This window comes from Dromiciops gliroides, chromosome 5 (assembly GCF_019393635.1).
Source record: "Dromiciops gliroides isolate mDroGli1 chromosome 5, mDroGli1.pri, whole genome shotgun sequence".
Lineage (NCBI taxonomy): Eukaryota > Metazoa > Chordata > Mammalia > Microbiotheria > Microbiotheriidae > Dromiciops > Dromiciops gliroides.
This window is the reverse complement of record NC_057865.1, coordinates 135,561,046-135,575,146: the sequence shown is the minus strand read 5'-3', so window position 1 is coordinate 135,575,146 and position 14,101 is coordinate 135,561,046. Positions and strand designations below refer to the sequence as shown.

Sequence of the window (14,101 nt, the reverse complement as noted above, 5' to 3'; positions counted from 1 at the left end):
TCATAACAATATCCTGCTCCGCGTTTCTACCCTCCTTAGAACTCGGAAAGAGGTGGGGAGGGGAGGGAAGAGAAGCTAGTCCCAAACCACTTTTATGGGGGTGGGGTGGGGGGGATATTTTCCCCTTCTATTTTTGGGGGGTGGTGGTACACCATAATAAACAATCCCCACCCAGCAGCCTCTATAGTCCTAGGGAGGAGTCCATTGACCACCCCCCCCCCTCAAGTTCCCCGTCTCCCCCAACCTCTGGCAAGAAGAGGTTGCAGCTAGTGGTGTGTGTACATTTCACATTGCCAATAACACACACACACACACGCTCTCGTGCGCGCGCGCGCACATATACACACACACAGAGACACACACACATACACTCCGCACACATACACACAGACAGGGGTTGGGGAGCGAGGAGAGACAGCGCGAGACAGCGCGAGCCTCCGAGAAAGCGCGAGACACGCCGGCGCGTGTAGCTGCCGCCGCCGCCGCCGCCGCCGCCGCCGCCGCCGCCGCCGCCGCCGCCGCCGCCGCCACCGCCACCGCCGCAGCCTCGGAGCTCCCAGCGCTGCCCAGCGCCGCCAGCGGAGGAACAGTCCCAGTTATTTATGCCGCTGCTACGTCCGCCGCTTATAGTTGAGTCCGACCCCCCCAGTGACTCCCGCGGCCGTCCCCTCTCCTCCGCGCGCGCGCACACGCACACACACCACACACATACACACACGCACGCACGCACATACACACTCTACCCCCCCACCCCCCCATTCCAGGCGGCAGCTGCAAAGACTTTGTGCGCGGTTGCGTGGGCTGGGGCTTTCGGCAGCGCCTCTACTCTTCGGGGGTCACCTCCTCTGGACGCCCCGATCCGCGTCTCGCTCTTCTTGGTAAGTTTCTTCTCCACTTTTTCTTAACCCTCTCCCCTCCCCTCTCCTCCACCTTTTCTTAACCCCCCCCCCCAACCTCTTCCAACCCTTCCTGCTATTCCCCCGCCCCCCGCCCCCCGACACCATCCACCTCCAGCCCCAGACTCCAGGCTGGACTTGACTTTCATCCTCTCCTGCTACTGTTGCAAGAAAGTTTCACCCCAGCGGCTGCTCTCCGCGCCGCGGTGCAAATGTGACATGTGTCAGATTTCGGCTTGGCATCTGGTTCGCGTTTCTGCCTGCCTTCACATCACCACTTGTTGTTGTCTTTTTAAAATTTTTATTTGTGATTTGAGGACGGGAGGGGGGATTCATTGCTGTTGGCTTTTTTTTTTTTTTTTGCATGAATTTTAGCTTTAAGTATGCAAAATGTTGCCTTGCCCAGAGAGACTGTGTTTGAGGAAAGTATGTGTCGAAACACCAGATGTGGATGTTTACCAGAGTTGGGGGGGGGGGGGGTTGAATATTGTTTGTTGCTTCTCTCTTCCTATTCCTCATCTCTCTCCCCTTCCCCCTCCCCCTCCTGAAAAACCAAACTAACAAACATCTGGTGTTTAGAAGCAGACACTTTATGGATCCGTTTGTTGACCCTTATTTACTAAACTGCACAAGTGCATGCTTCTCATTTTAAGTTCGGAAAACTTCAGCTTTTATTTTAAACTACTACTTTAGAAATTTAAAAAGAAAAAGCATAGAAAGAGGAAGAAGGACATTTCTTCCTATCTCAGGAAACCTTGTTAAGTTGAATAAAGAAATTACTTTCCCAACCCAGGAAGCTTTGGGATAACCGAATTTCACTACGACTGGCTCTTAACACTCTTTACCTTTTCCTAACGGCCCACTTTCTCCCTCCCACTGTCTTTCTTCTTTTTCCTCTTTGGAAATTTCTCACTTTCATTCCTTGTTTACTTGGGGTTCTGCTAGTGTTGCTAAATGAATTTCCCCTCGGTTCTTTTACTAGGTCATCTGAGAGAAAAGCGGAACCCCCCTTCATGTGTGTTTGTTTTGGGATGTCGATGAATAGGAAGGAGAGGGGAGAAAATTAAATTGTGGCATACATCTTGCGGTTGTACTTTTGTATCCTTAGTCCTCTTCGCATCTCATCAGATGCACGTGCAAATGATGGCGTTCGCCACCCACTCTCACTGGCCACGGGAGGTTATTGCACTGTATTCATGCCGCCTCTAAACGCTTAGCTGTAGCAGCAGGTCCTTAGCCTATGCCATAGCTGTCCTCTTAGCGCACTAATGCAGAATGCTAACTTTCATCCAAATATCCCAAACAATACACTGATAAGTGGTATGTGAGATCCAGGAAATTTCTGGGGACAGTTTAAGTATTTTTGAAGGTAGTTATGTTGACATTTACTTGAAATTAAGAAGTTGTTGGCGACACTCTGGTGGGGGTGGGGGTGTGATTATTGAATATATGTGTTGGAGGGCAGGGAGGGAGGCTGAAAGTATAATTCTGAGATTTTGAAATCTTGGTAACTCACTTTCGTGAGTGAAAGATAGTAAAATTGTAAAGTCTGAGGTTTTCTGTAAGTAGAATTAAGCCTAGAGAGGATTCAACAGTTACAGACTTTAGTCATAGCCAGGGAAAACGTATAGAATAGAGCATAATCTAGGAACTAGACCAGTCTTAGTTTTCATTAAGCATTCTCCCCACAGATTTTAGACAATTAATGGGCAGCTGCTCTCTACAATAATTTTTTTTTAAAAACTTAGTCTCTCCACATGTTGAGTTTCAATCAGTTTCTGAAGGATTATACTTTAAAAAAATACTAGTTTCCTAACAGGTGGTAAGCCAATTAAAAAAAAATGAGGTCCTATTTGACCTTTCATGACATTTCAGAATTGGAGCTGTTTTGAGAGAGGAACAGAGTGCATGAAAGGAGTTTAGGTATAGTTGAATTAGGACACATACATGTGGGTGGGTGGGGGTGGCATTTGTCTAAATATATAGTGGCAGTGGAAATCAGATTTTTTTTTTCACAGTGGGATACCTTTTGGTGAAAATAGATACAAAATACTCTTACTAGGCAAGAAGATGAAGGTAGAAACAGCAGGTCAACAGGAGGTAGAAAATGTGTATGAGCATGTTAAGTGGTGGAAGTGGAAGTTTTCCAGCTGGAAGTATTCAGAGAGCTTTACTTTTTGAAAGCAAAAGTTTGCCTGGAAGGCATACTTTTTTTTTTTTTGGCATGTTCTTGTAGATCTATTAATTTGATTAAAGAGTAGAAAGTAGAAGAGGTGTGTATAATAGTGTGTCTGTGGTATTTGTCAAAATTAAGACAAAAAAAGATTAGTTTGGAGATACTTAGCTCTTGAAGTTTGGCACTGTAGCAGACACTAAAGCTAAGGTCTTCTATTTTTATCAAAAATCCTATTTATCATTACCGTCACTAAGAGTCCAAAAAGCTGTTTTTTCTCACTGTGGCAACTTTGGAATTTAAAAAACTCAATATTTGTATAACATTGCTAAACAAATCATGTCACAGACTTCTGGGCTAGTATTATGTACCATAATCTACTATACCACTGTCTAGATGAATAGCTATGTGCACTGTTGAAGAAATGTAATTTTAATTTCTAGATACTTAGTTTTGTTTTTGTTTTTAACAAAAAACAACTAGGACTTACAGCTTTCTTAATAGTAGTTCCTTAAAAGAATGAATATTGAACTATTTTTACTTAGAGTTGAGCAAAAGGAATGTCTCATTTTAGGTTACATTGAGGTCACTAAATCTTAAAAAGGAGACAGAAACCTGATCACATCCTTCTGGAAGGTAAGTGGAAAAGGGTACAATATTGAGGTTTTTTTTAAAAGAGGTTATTCCAAAAGTATACTTTTAGGTACTATGGTAACATATTTTATTAGGTGGATAATAAAAAAAATCCACTACCTGAATACAGTGATTTTTTATGCCTATATTATTAATATGTTAATAAATTATATTTAACTTACATACAAAAATAAATTTAAGAGAATCTATGTGATAGATCAGGGAAAGGATTTAAATAAGCATTGTAGACTATTTAAAATTTATTGTTACATTTTGGCTTCTAAGGTGATATGTAAGCTGGAATTGGACATAATTTTTAATAGACTACATTACCTGAAGTGCATGCTGGGGAGTCCTTTAGTTACATTTTACTTAGTTGTGTCCCTGTGCAAAACTGATGTTAGTACATGTGTTTTGCTTCCTTACATTGATAATGTACTGGTTTTACTCAGGGCTTAGAAGGTGTAGGGGAATTTGTGTTTTCTTTTTCTTCTGGACACAGCAAATAAAGGAAAAAGAATTGTTGACTGAGGAGCTGGTATAGAAATAATACATTTTTAGAGTAAAAGAAAATTGTGAATACTGTTGCATTATTAGAGATAGTGTATACAGATCTATTCGACTGAAAGGTTTCATTCCTGTTGTATGAAGGAAATATTTTTTTTACACAGAAACATAAACAATTATGTGTAATGTAGCCTAATTAGAATCATTCTTCATAAGAAGCACATTTAAATATGTGAAAATAGATGTTGTTTCATACTAGAAAATATCATGTTTTATTGTATTGAGAAACATGGAATAACCATAGCAATATAATGAATGTAGCAAGTCATCTTTATTGTGTATTCTGTTATTTTTCTTCTCTGGGAAAATAAGAGTAGGATGCAAAATTTTAATTATGTTAAAAGACAATTATATGTGATCTTAAGGTATTTATATTTAGTGCTATATCACCCTTGTATATTTTCTGAGTTGACAGGCTTATGTTAGAACAGTTATGTTCCAATGCTAATAGAAAACTGAGTGATGGAAGTCTCCATGTGTTTTCTGCTTCTCAAAATGAAATAATGGAAGAAGTCATTTAGTTGTATGAAGTAGAAGTGAATTAGGACATAGGTCACTAAGACATATCCAGTGTGTGATTACTAATAGAAAGAATTGCATATCAGAGTTATATTTATAAATTGTATGAGTTCCATTGCAAAAACTGAATACTAATTTTTGGTATTCTCAAGCCCCTGCTTGATGATTTTCTTAGTTTGGTGCTAACTAGTGGTGCTAGTCATGATTTCAAGAATCTCAACTGTTTAAACCCATATTGATGGTTAACTCATTGTCCTTTGTTTTGAAAAAAACAGTATTCCTTTAATTTAGATTGAACCATATAATTATAGGATCTTAGAATAAGAATAGGCTTTAACTAGAACCTAGTCTGCTACATATATCTAGTCCCAACTCTGCCAAACCCATTACAGAAAGAAGATTATCTGTATACTTAAAGGTAAGGGGAGGTAAACTGTCTCAAATGTCTTTGAAAACACTCTAGTGTCTCACAATCCATAGACATCCTAATTCTTTCCGTAAATTTCTTGCACTATAAGATGTTTTTATTTTATTTCTATTCTTAGTGGAAAGAAAGCAGCTTCTTGTCTATTTCTGTATCTGTTAATGTACTTGGTTTATTGTAGTATCTCTTCTTATGACTCTTTCTTTACTAGGTAACATGAGTGAGTTTAGTTTCTTTATATTTTCATAGCCTTGAAATAATTTTTGTTGCTGTGTTATGGAACTTCCCATAGACTCTTGCTTTTCTGTTTCAGGACCTCAGATTGGACTTTTGCAAAGGTTTAGATAATGTTGGATGAAATGGCAATGAAAGGGCAATTTTACAGTTCTTACAAATTATATTCCTTTAGCATAGGTGAGCAGAAACTGATGTACAGAAATTCATTATGATGGAATTTATGAACCAAGAAGCTGCATTTTATGAAAAATCATATTAGAGATTTTCCAGTTAACTTCATGTTACAAAAAAATGTATTCTTCAGTTTGTTAATTTATGCCTGCCTTTTGATTCATTGCTTCTTCTGTATTTCTACATGTCTTCAGCTGATCTGCCCAGATCAACCTACATTTCTAAAAATGTGCAACTTCCACACAGTTTAAGGAAATGTGATCTGAACATTATTTTTGATATAATATTGTGGAGCAGTCTTCAAAGAAGTTGTGATTCTCTGATTTAGTGTGTTGTCAGTATTTTTCCTTGATCTTTTTAACCTCTGTAACAGACACAAAAGTATATTTAGCTACTTTAAATTTAAATATAAAGACATTTTGAGTAATTTAATATAAAAATAATTTTAATAACACATATTTGATTTTTTAAAATACTTGCTGCATTTTAAAATGTCATTTTAATCAAATATTGGACATAGTTATTTTGAGGAAAGTATAACTGCAATTTTACAACATAAGGCAATAAAATGAGTATACTATACAGAAGTTTTCTGTTTAGTCATTTTATTCATTTGTTCATTCCATAAATATCTGACTGCTCTATATGTAGCATTGTACCAAACATGGGAGGGGAATACACAGTTTTGCCCTTTGGGAATTTATAGTCTAGTTGGGGAGATAAGAAATAGAAATGAAATAGTTAAGTGGAAAATTACAAATGATTAAATGCCAAAATAGTTGATACAGAAAATGCTACATGATAAAGGAGAAACCATTTATTAGGAACTAATCTATCATGTAAAAAGAACTATGCCAGCATCACCTTTTTCCCCTTCCTCTTGTATAGTTGAATAGAAGACTATGAATCCTAATCCTGCCTTATTTTGAATTTGTGGAGTTTGTTTATACACTGTAAATTAATAGACTTGTTAACATGTACAATTTATAATAGTTATTTTGAAAGCTAAACTTCCTGCCTTGGTGAGAAAATGCATTTCTCTATCATGAAGAGCATTAAAGGGAATGCAGTCTGGTGGAAAGTACACTGAAGTAGCAGTTAGTACACCTGGGTTCTAGGGTGGTCAGTATTGCTAATTGACCCTTGTGCAAGTCACTCCCCTTCTAAAATAAAGGGGGTCTAAGTCTTTTCTAGTTCTTAAGTTTCCATTTTTGTAGTAAAGGTGCTAAACAGTACTGAATCTAGGATCATTTATGAAATTATACACTGTATCTTCTTTTACCTTCGACTCTTGATGACTGCTTTTTAAATCCATTCTTCCCCCAGCTGTGCAACTGGTATTGTTGAGATAAATCTTAGTTTTTTAGTACTTTGAGGGAAATGATCACATTCCCTTTTTGACATTCCTTGAATTTAGGATTGTACATTCATTTTCCATTAGCATGACAATGAAACTTATATGTTAGAAAAGTATGTTGCTGCTAAGGAAATGAATACCTCAGAATTTAAAAGCTTTCAACATTATTAAGTTATTAATGGTCTTCATTTTCTCCCAATTTGTCTCTGAGGAAATATTTTAGATTTCTAAATAGAATTCTAAGATTTTTTTTAGTATTTTCATTTTAAGACTTATTTAAGCAAAAGTCTCAGTTAAGTGAGAATATGCCATCAAAATTTTGTTAAAACTTTTTATTATTTTTGAACCTTTAATTTGAATGCCTTAAAATGATGCTGCTTGATATAATTTAGACTTTAAGGATGATATATTGTTTTTAATTTTTATTCCTCAATCATTTAATATTTTTTTTTGGGGGGGTCATTGTTTTTGGCCTATTTTTCAACAGTTTAGGAAAACAGTTCATTTCAAACACAAAAGTTACATTATTTTGCTGTAGAATTGTTTTCAACTCTAAGAAGGAATCAAAGACATGAATAGGAGAAAAATCAATGGTACTTGTGTCCATAGAAATATATTTCAATAGTAGATGTCTGGAGAAAGAGCTTTCTAATTTAAATATTCAAATTATAGCACTATTCAAACTAAGAAAAAATATTTCAGGTTTTTTCCCCCCTTTCATAATATTTCTAACCCTCTGCTAAAGTTCTAACCTCATGATTTCTTATGGCTTGCAAATGACTGGTTTCTTGAAGGATTTGCCAGCAATGCATAGATTCTGCTAGGACCAACCAAGTTGAAAAGACTTTGAGTATAGATCTAGTGATGAGTTCTCTATCAGGTGTCTGTCAGGATCAGCCCAGCTAAAGTCAAAGAGGTTCAGTTTCAGGTTAGCTGCAGAGTGAAGAATTTTTCCAGGAACTTATGAAACCTTTCCACCATAACATTTTCTATTGGTGGAGGGAGTACTGTAATGTCCCTAAGAATCTGATTTCTATTCCTCATTATTTCTGCCTCTAAATTTTTTTAGCCTATCTGAATGATTTTAATTTCTTTTTTAAACTTTCCTTTGACCTCCACTTTTTACCTTCTTCATTCTCTCCAAAGTACATTTCAAAATAACTTCTTTGCACCACACTTTTAATAGCTTTTGCTTTAGTTCTGTATGATCATGGCCTGTCATGAACAAAGCCTCCTGGCAGAGTTGTGGGGTTGAGTCTTGCTTAGGTTAGACACATTGACTTCAGGACCTTGGGCAAGTCACTTAGCATCTCAATGGAGGCAACTCTTAATGACTTTAGGTTGCAGAAGAAGTAGGAACTTGTATTGGCCCAGTGAATTTACTCACTTGGTAGAGTTCTAGTCTAATGAAATCATAGTTCCCATCCCTTCCCCTGTGTCCTAACTCTGTGCCCCCACTGATTTACTACGTTAGGAAAATATTCAGTTCATTTTTTATTTAAAGCCCATCCATTAATGAGTCTGTGTCTGTAATGCCACCTTTATCACCCATAGTGATGAGTAATTGACTTTTTCACCCTCTTTGGGGGTTGGGGGCGGGGGAAGGAAGAAGCAAAACTTCATTTCACATTGGCCAAGTAACCTCCTTTTGGCTTCTGTATATTTACTTAAAATTTCATTTCATCTAGGAAATATTACCTAACTAGCTGATCAGAGCAAGCATTTTCTTCTTTCAAAATCAGTGTTCTAACTTAAAGACAAAACTCCAAAAAACTATAAATGAACAATTATACACTATGAGCAGCAAACTGGGAAAGTTGAGTGTGTAAACATTTTTGTGTTGTCACCAAATAAAATTTGCCGCAAAGCTAATTTGACACATCCAATGATACACATAATTACTGTTGCCCTTCATTGTAATTAAGTATAAATTGTAAATAATTCTTGCAAATGAATCTAATCAGTGTTAACTTTATAGAGTTGTAGGGAAGAGATCATTCCATTCTTGATGGACAGAATGAATGAAGGAGGTGCTCTGCTATCTCTCTTGATGGTTCCTGGATCCATCATCTAGGAAAATAATCCAACTCTTCTGCCGGGCATAGTCAAGTTTAGTCAAAGGATTTTGGGAGTTCGGTCTTATGAATTCCCTTGCCCTTGCCCAGGACTATTATTAAACAGATTAGACTAAGTGTCTGAATTTGGAAGGCCTACCCTATCTCAGTCAAAACTTCCATTGCTTTTGGGTAGATGATTTTTCATCATTTTCCTTTTTTTAAAAAACACCTATCACTAAGATTTGATTGATTGACTTATAAATATCATCTTCCCCTCCTTTCCTAACCATCTTTGGGAGGTAGTTGCCCAAAAGAATATCTCATTGAAGGTATTTCATGCAGTAGCATTGGAGAGGTAGCTAATGAAGATTTTATTGGCAAAATGGCAGATAGCTTGTCTCCCTGGGAGAGAAGAGAAGGAAGAAGAGCAGGCAAGATTCTAAAACGAATATTCTCTGTTGCCTCTCAACTTTCTGTTTGTTTGTTTCTTTGCATATTATGCTCCTCCCTAACCCCCTTCTTCCCCTCTAATTTAAGGACAAAACCAAAGCTGTTAAAGATCTTAGGTACATACGTTTACAGATGAATAAACTGAGTCCCATAGAGAGGCAAGAAATGTGCCCAATGTCTTATAACAACTAAGTGGCAGAGCCAGGTATCAAACCCATATCTTCTGTGTGTTCAGTACCCTACACCATGCTGCCTTTGTAAATTATAGCAGCCGATTTTATGAGGGTTGAACTTAGATTAAGAATACTATTATACTTTGATGTTTTATTGATACTTCTTCCACTTTTTCTCAACATTTTCTCCACAGGTGAAAAACTGGGCTGAGTTCAGATTTGTTACCTTACATACTAGTTCTGACCTATGAATACCAGGATGTTAGACATTTAAGGCCTTAACATAAAATGGCAGAATTGATCATCTCCATTTCAGAACCTTCATGCCAATTCTTTTCCTCTTGCCTTTTGCCTCTCCAGACACAATGTTTTCACATAACTAGAGTACCCCTACACACATACTCCTGTAGACCTTCCCCTTCCCAAATGTTTGTTTTTCTTCTTTTCTTTCAAAGTTTCTCTTCTCTGAATGCACAGTAGCATTTAAGTGGTAAGAGTACTAGCAGGATATAATAATGCAAACTAAAGTGTGGATTATGCTTCCTTCTCCCAATGGTTGTTTATTTGTTAAGATAAATAAAGCTCTAATTGGTAAATTTATTTGGAAAATGTTTGTGATTGAGCCTCCTTTTTCTGCCCTAGTTTGTCAGGATTTAAAAATATAACACTTTCTTCCTCTGTCCCCAACACACATTCCATTGGGAAGTAATCCATAAATCCTAGTTAAGACAAACAATTGACCTAAGGGTTTCCATAGGTATGGATTTCCTAATTCATGAGAATTTTCCCAATTCATGAAAATAGAATTGAGGAGAGACTCACATAGTTTAATGGGATTATTGGAATGACTAAGTGACAAGATTGGGGATAGATAACTTGGCTTGATACATGTAGAGGCTTGGAGACCTTCCTAGTCTTGTGAAAAACAAAAGGGCTTCAAAAGCATATTATGTAGAAATTGACCATAGTGGAATTATATGCTCTGAAATAAACTTGACTATTGGAATTTCCTTTCCCTAAAGAATATTTTGCGGATTTATTTTACAGATTTCATTGGTTTTCCAATGACTGAAGGCAGCTATCATGACCCCACATCTTTTTTTGCAGTTTAAAATTACCTGGATCCTTCAACCAGTGCTCATAACCCTTGGTTTCCATTGCCTTCAAAATTTTGGTCATCCTCTCCCAAATATAATCCTTTAAAAATATGATTCTCAATACTGAATGTATTATTATAGATATGATCTGACTAGAGCATGATACAGGAGAACTATCACCACCTTGATTCTGGATATTAGACTTCTCTTTATGTTTTCTACAATAGCTCTTTTGGCTGCTGTGTCATACTAATGATCTCTTTTCAGTCTACTAAAACTTCCACTTCTTTTTATCAAGAATTCTTATTTAGCTACCATCATGCTATTTTTGCTTTTGTGTGGCTGATTCTTTAAACCCAAGTAAAGGATATTTCATTTAAACCTTTCACTGTATTTTTGGATCTTGATTGTCTTATCTAATATATTAGGTATCTCAACTAATTTTATATCATTTGAAGATTGGATAAGTATGCCATCATGTCTTTGTCCAAAACTTTGTTTAAAATGTTGAAATTTAAGTACAGGGTCAAGCAGAGATTCCTTTCCCACACTGGATAGACTCTGAGTTGGTATCTACCTCTTAAAGACTACTTTTTGGATCTGGTCATTCATTCTGTTCTGAATCCAGCATTTTGTTGAAGTGAATATCATAAGAAATTTTGTGAAGTACCTTTATGAAATCCAAGTATATTGCCTCACAGGAATTTTCTTGATCTGTTTGTTTAGCAATTCTGTTGAACAGGGGAATGAACTTAGTTTCTTATAGTTTAACCACATTGAGGTCATGATGGCTCTCTGTGACCATTGCTTTCCTCTCTAAATGATTACAAATGATTCCTTTAATAATGTTATAAAATTTTGTAAGAAGAAAAGCCATACTTTACACCTTTTTTTTTAAAATCAAGATACCTGTCCACTTCTACTCCTATTGCATGTCCCATGTTTGAGCTAGTTGCTTTTTGTTACCTGTCTCATTGCTTTGTTTTAGGTTTTAAATCCTGATAACCTTTTTTTTTTTTTTTTGGTGGGGCAATGAGGGTTAAGTGACTTGCCCAGAGTCACACAGCTAGTGTCAAGTGTCTGAGGCTGGATTTGAACTCAGGTCCTCCTGAATCCAAGGCCAGTGTTTTATCTACTGCACTACCTAGTTGCCCCCCCCCCCCCCATAACCCTTTTAAAAAATGATTATCCAGGGCAGCTAGGTGGAGCAGTGGATAAAGCACCAGCCCTGGATTCAGGAGTACCTGAGTTCAAATCCGGCCTCAAACACTTTACACTTACTAGCTGTGTGACCCTAGGCAAGTCGCTTAACCCTCATTGCCCCGCAAAAAAAAAAAAAAGAAAAAAAGAAAAAAAAAGATTATCTTCCATCCAAAGATGATCATCTTTTTGTCAAAGAAAACAGAATCAAAATAAAAATTGAATAATTCTACCTTCCTTTTATTCATTGTTTGTAAAGGAAGCAAGCCCAACTGGCTTCAGTAATATTACTATATTAAGTTCTGTGCTTCATTTAACAAATTATAAATAATTCATATTTCCATAATATTTACCTTGGTAAACTTATCTCATGCCTTTTGTTCCTGGTGGTTTTAAACTAAGGAACTCACTGTGGTATTAGGTTATATATTTGGCAAAGGTTTTTTTTTGCTTTTTTGTGTTTTTTTTTTGTTTTTTTTGGGGGGGGCAATGAGGGTTAAGTGACTTGCCCATGGTCACACAGCTAGTGTGAAGTGTCTGAGGCTGGATTTGAACTCAGGTCCTCCTGAATCCAGGGCCGGTGCTTTATTCACTGTGCCACCTAGCTGCCCCCCAAAGTTTGTTTTTAAAAGCAGACCTCCACCCCAATTTCCAGACTCCTTTCTTTCCACTCTCATGGATATCATAGATAAAATTAATCCCATTAGATTATGAACTTCTTGAATACAGGTCCTCCCTTTTGCCAATTTTTGTATCTCTAACACTGAGCACAGTGTCTGGCACACAGCACATGTTTAATAAATCTTGACTGATTGATGTAGTCTGAAAACTGACTCTACATTAACTGGGACTGGAATTCATCTCCATTTGTCAGTGCAGTACTGAGTTGTATTTCCAGCAGGGATAGCTAAACTTTTCAAACTTTACAAACTATATGTTCTTTGTCAATTAGGAATACTCTGTTTCAGGGGAAGTACATCTTCTTCCTTCCTTCCTTCTTTCCTCCCTTCCTCCTTTCCTCCCTCCCTTCTTTCCTTTCTTCCTCCCTCCCTCCCTCCCTCCCTCCCTTCCTTCCTTCCTTCCTTCCTTCCTTCCTTCCTTCCTTCCTTCCTTCCTTCCTTCCTTCCTTCCTTCCTTCCTTCCTTCCTTCCTTCCTTCCTTCCTTCCTTCCTTCCTTCCTTCCTATTTCTGTTTCATTCCATCCCCTACCTTGTGTGCTCTCAAACACTATTTTATATACTTATGGGAACCATAGCCTTTCTCTCTCTTTTTTTTTAAGGGCTCTTTTGAGCTTACTCTCTCATACCTATTACAACCATAATTTTATAATCCAAGAAAGAAACAGAGCCCATTACAAAGATACTTACTGTATTATTACCTTGCATTATTGGTTTTCACTGACCTATCATCTTTGATCTGCTCCCTAATTGTGCTTTGAATGCCTTTCCATTAGTATTTCATTCCCAGTGGGCAGGAATCATGCCAAATTCTGTATTATGGATATTATGGCACTAAGAAAATATTTACTTTTATTACTCTATTTATAAGAACATCATTATTATTCAGTCCTTTATAAATATCTGGGCCACACTGATCCAAAAACATGTATTTTTCTTAATTTATGAAGTTTCTTCAGTTAGAAGTTGTTGTTTTTTAAAGAGGTATGACTTAATACATTTAGTATGCACTGAAAAATATAGTAGAATTTAACTACTCAAATATGTTAAAAAGTAACATTTTCCCCCCTCTTGATAGTTTGGTTAATATAATTGGAATAAGATTTTTACTCAAATAGGTTACCACTTAAAAAGTAGAACATGAGTGACTCATCTTTTGTCTGTTAAATATTTATGAAATAATAAAATAGTTTAATATCTGCATAAAATTGTTTTTCATATATTTGATATTTATGTTTTTAAGATATTTCCTTTTTATTCCTGAATGTTGATTCCTTCTATAGAAATAAGGCTTAATATTTTGAATGTCAGATTTTTTACTTTGGCTTATTAATTACATGTCATCTTAATTATACTCTGACTTCTTTTTAAAGGAGTTATAACCTCTTCATCTTTTGAAACATATTGCAGAGGTTGTTGTTTTTTTTTTTTTGAGACAGCTACTTTAAAAATGCTTATTTGTGTCATAAT

At 36.7% G+C, this 14,101-nt stretch overlaps 1 protein-coding gene across 2 annotated transcripts in view; it reads left to right on the top strand.

The window, feature by feature from the left end:
- Positions 1 to 550: 550 nt before the first annotated feature.
- FOXP2 (forkhead box P2) overlaps positions 551 to 14,101 on the top strand; it is a 693,998-nt gene continuing 680,447 nt past the window's right edge. For both annotated transcript variants that reach the window (XM_043967104.1, XM_043967102.1), the window contains exon 1: positions 551 to 878. The gene's annotated coding sequence lies outside the window, so the exon portion shown is untranslated. The remainder of the gene's footprint in view (positions 879 to 14,101) is intronic.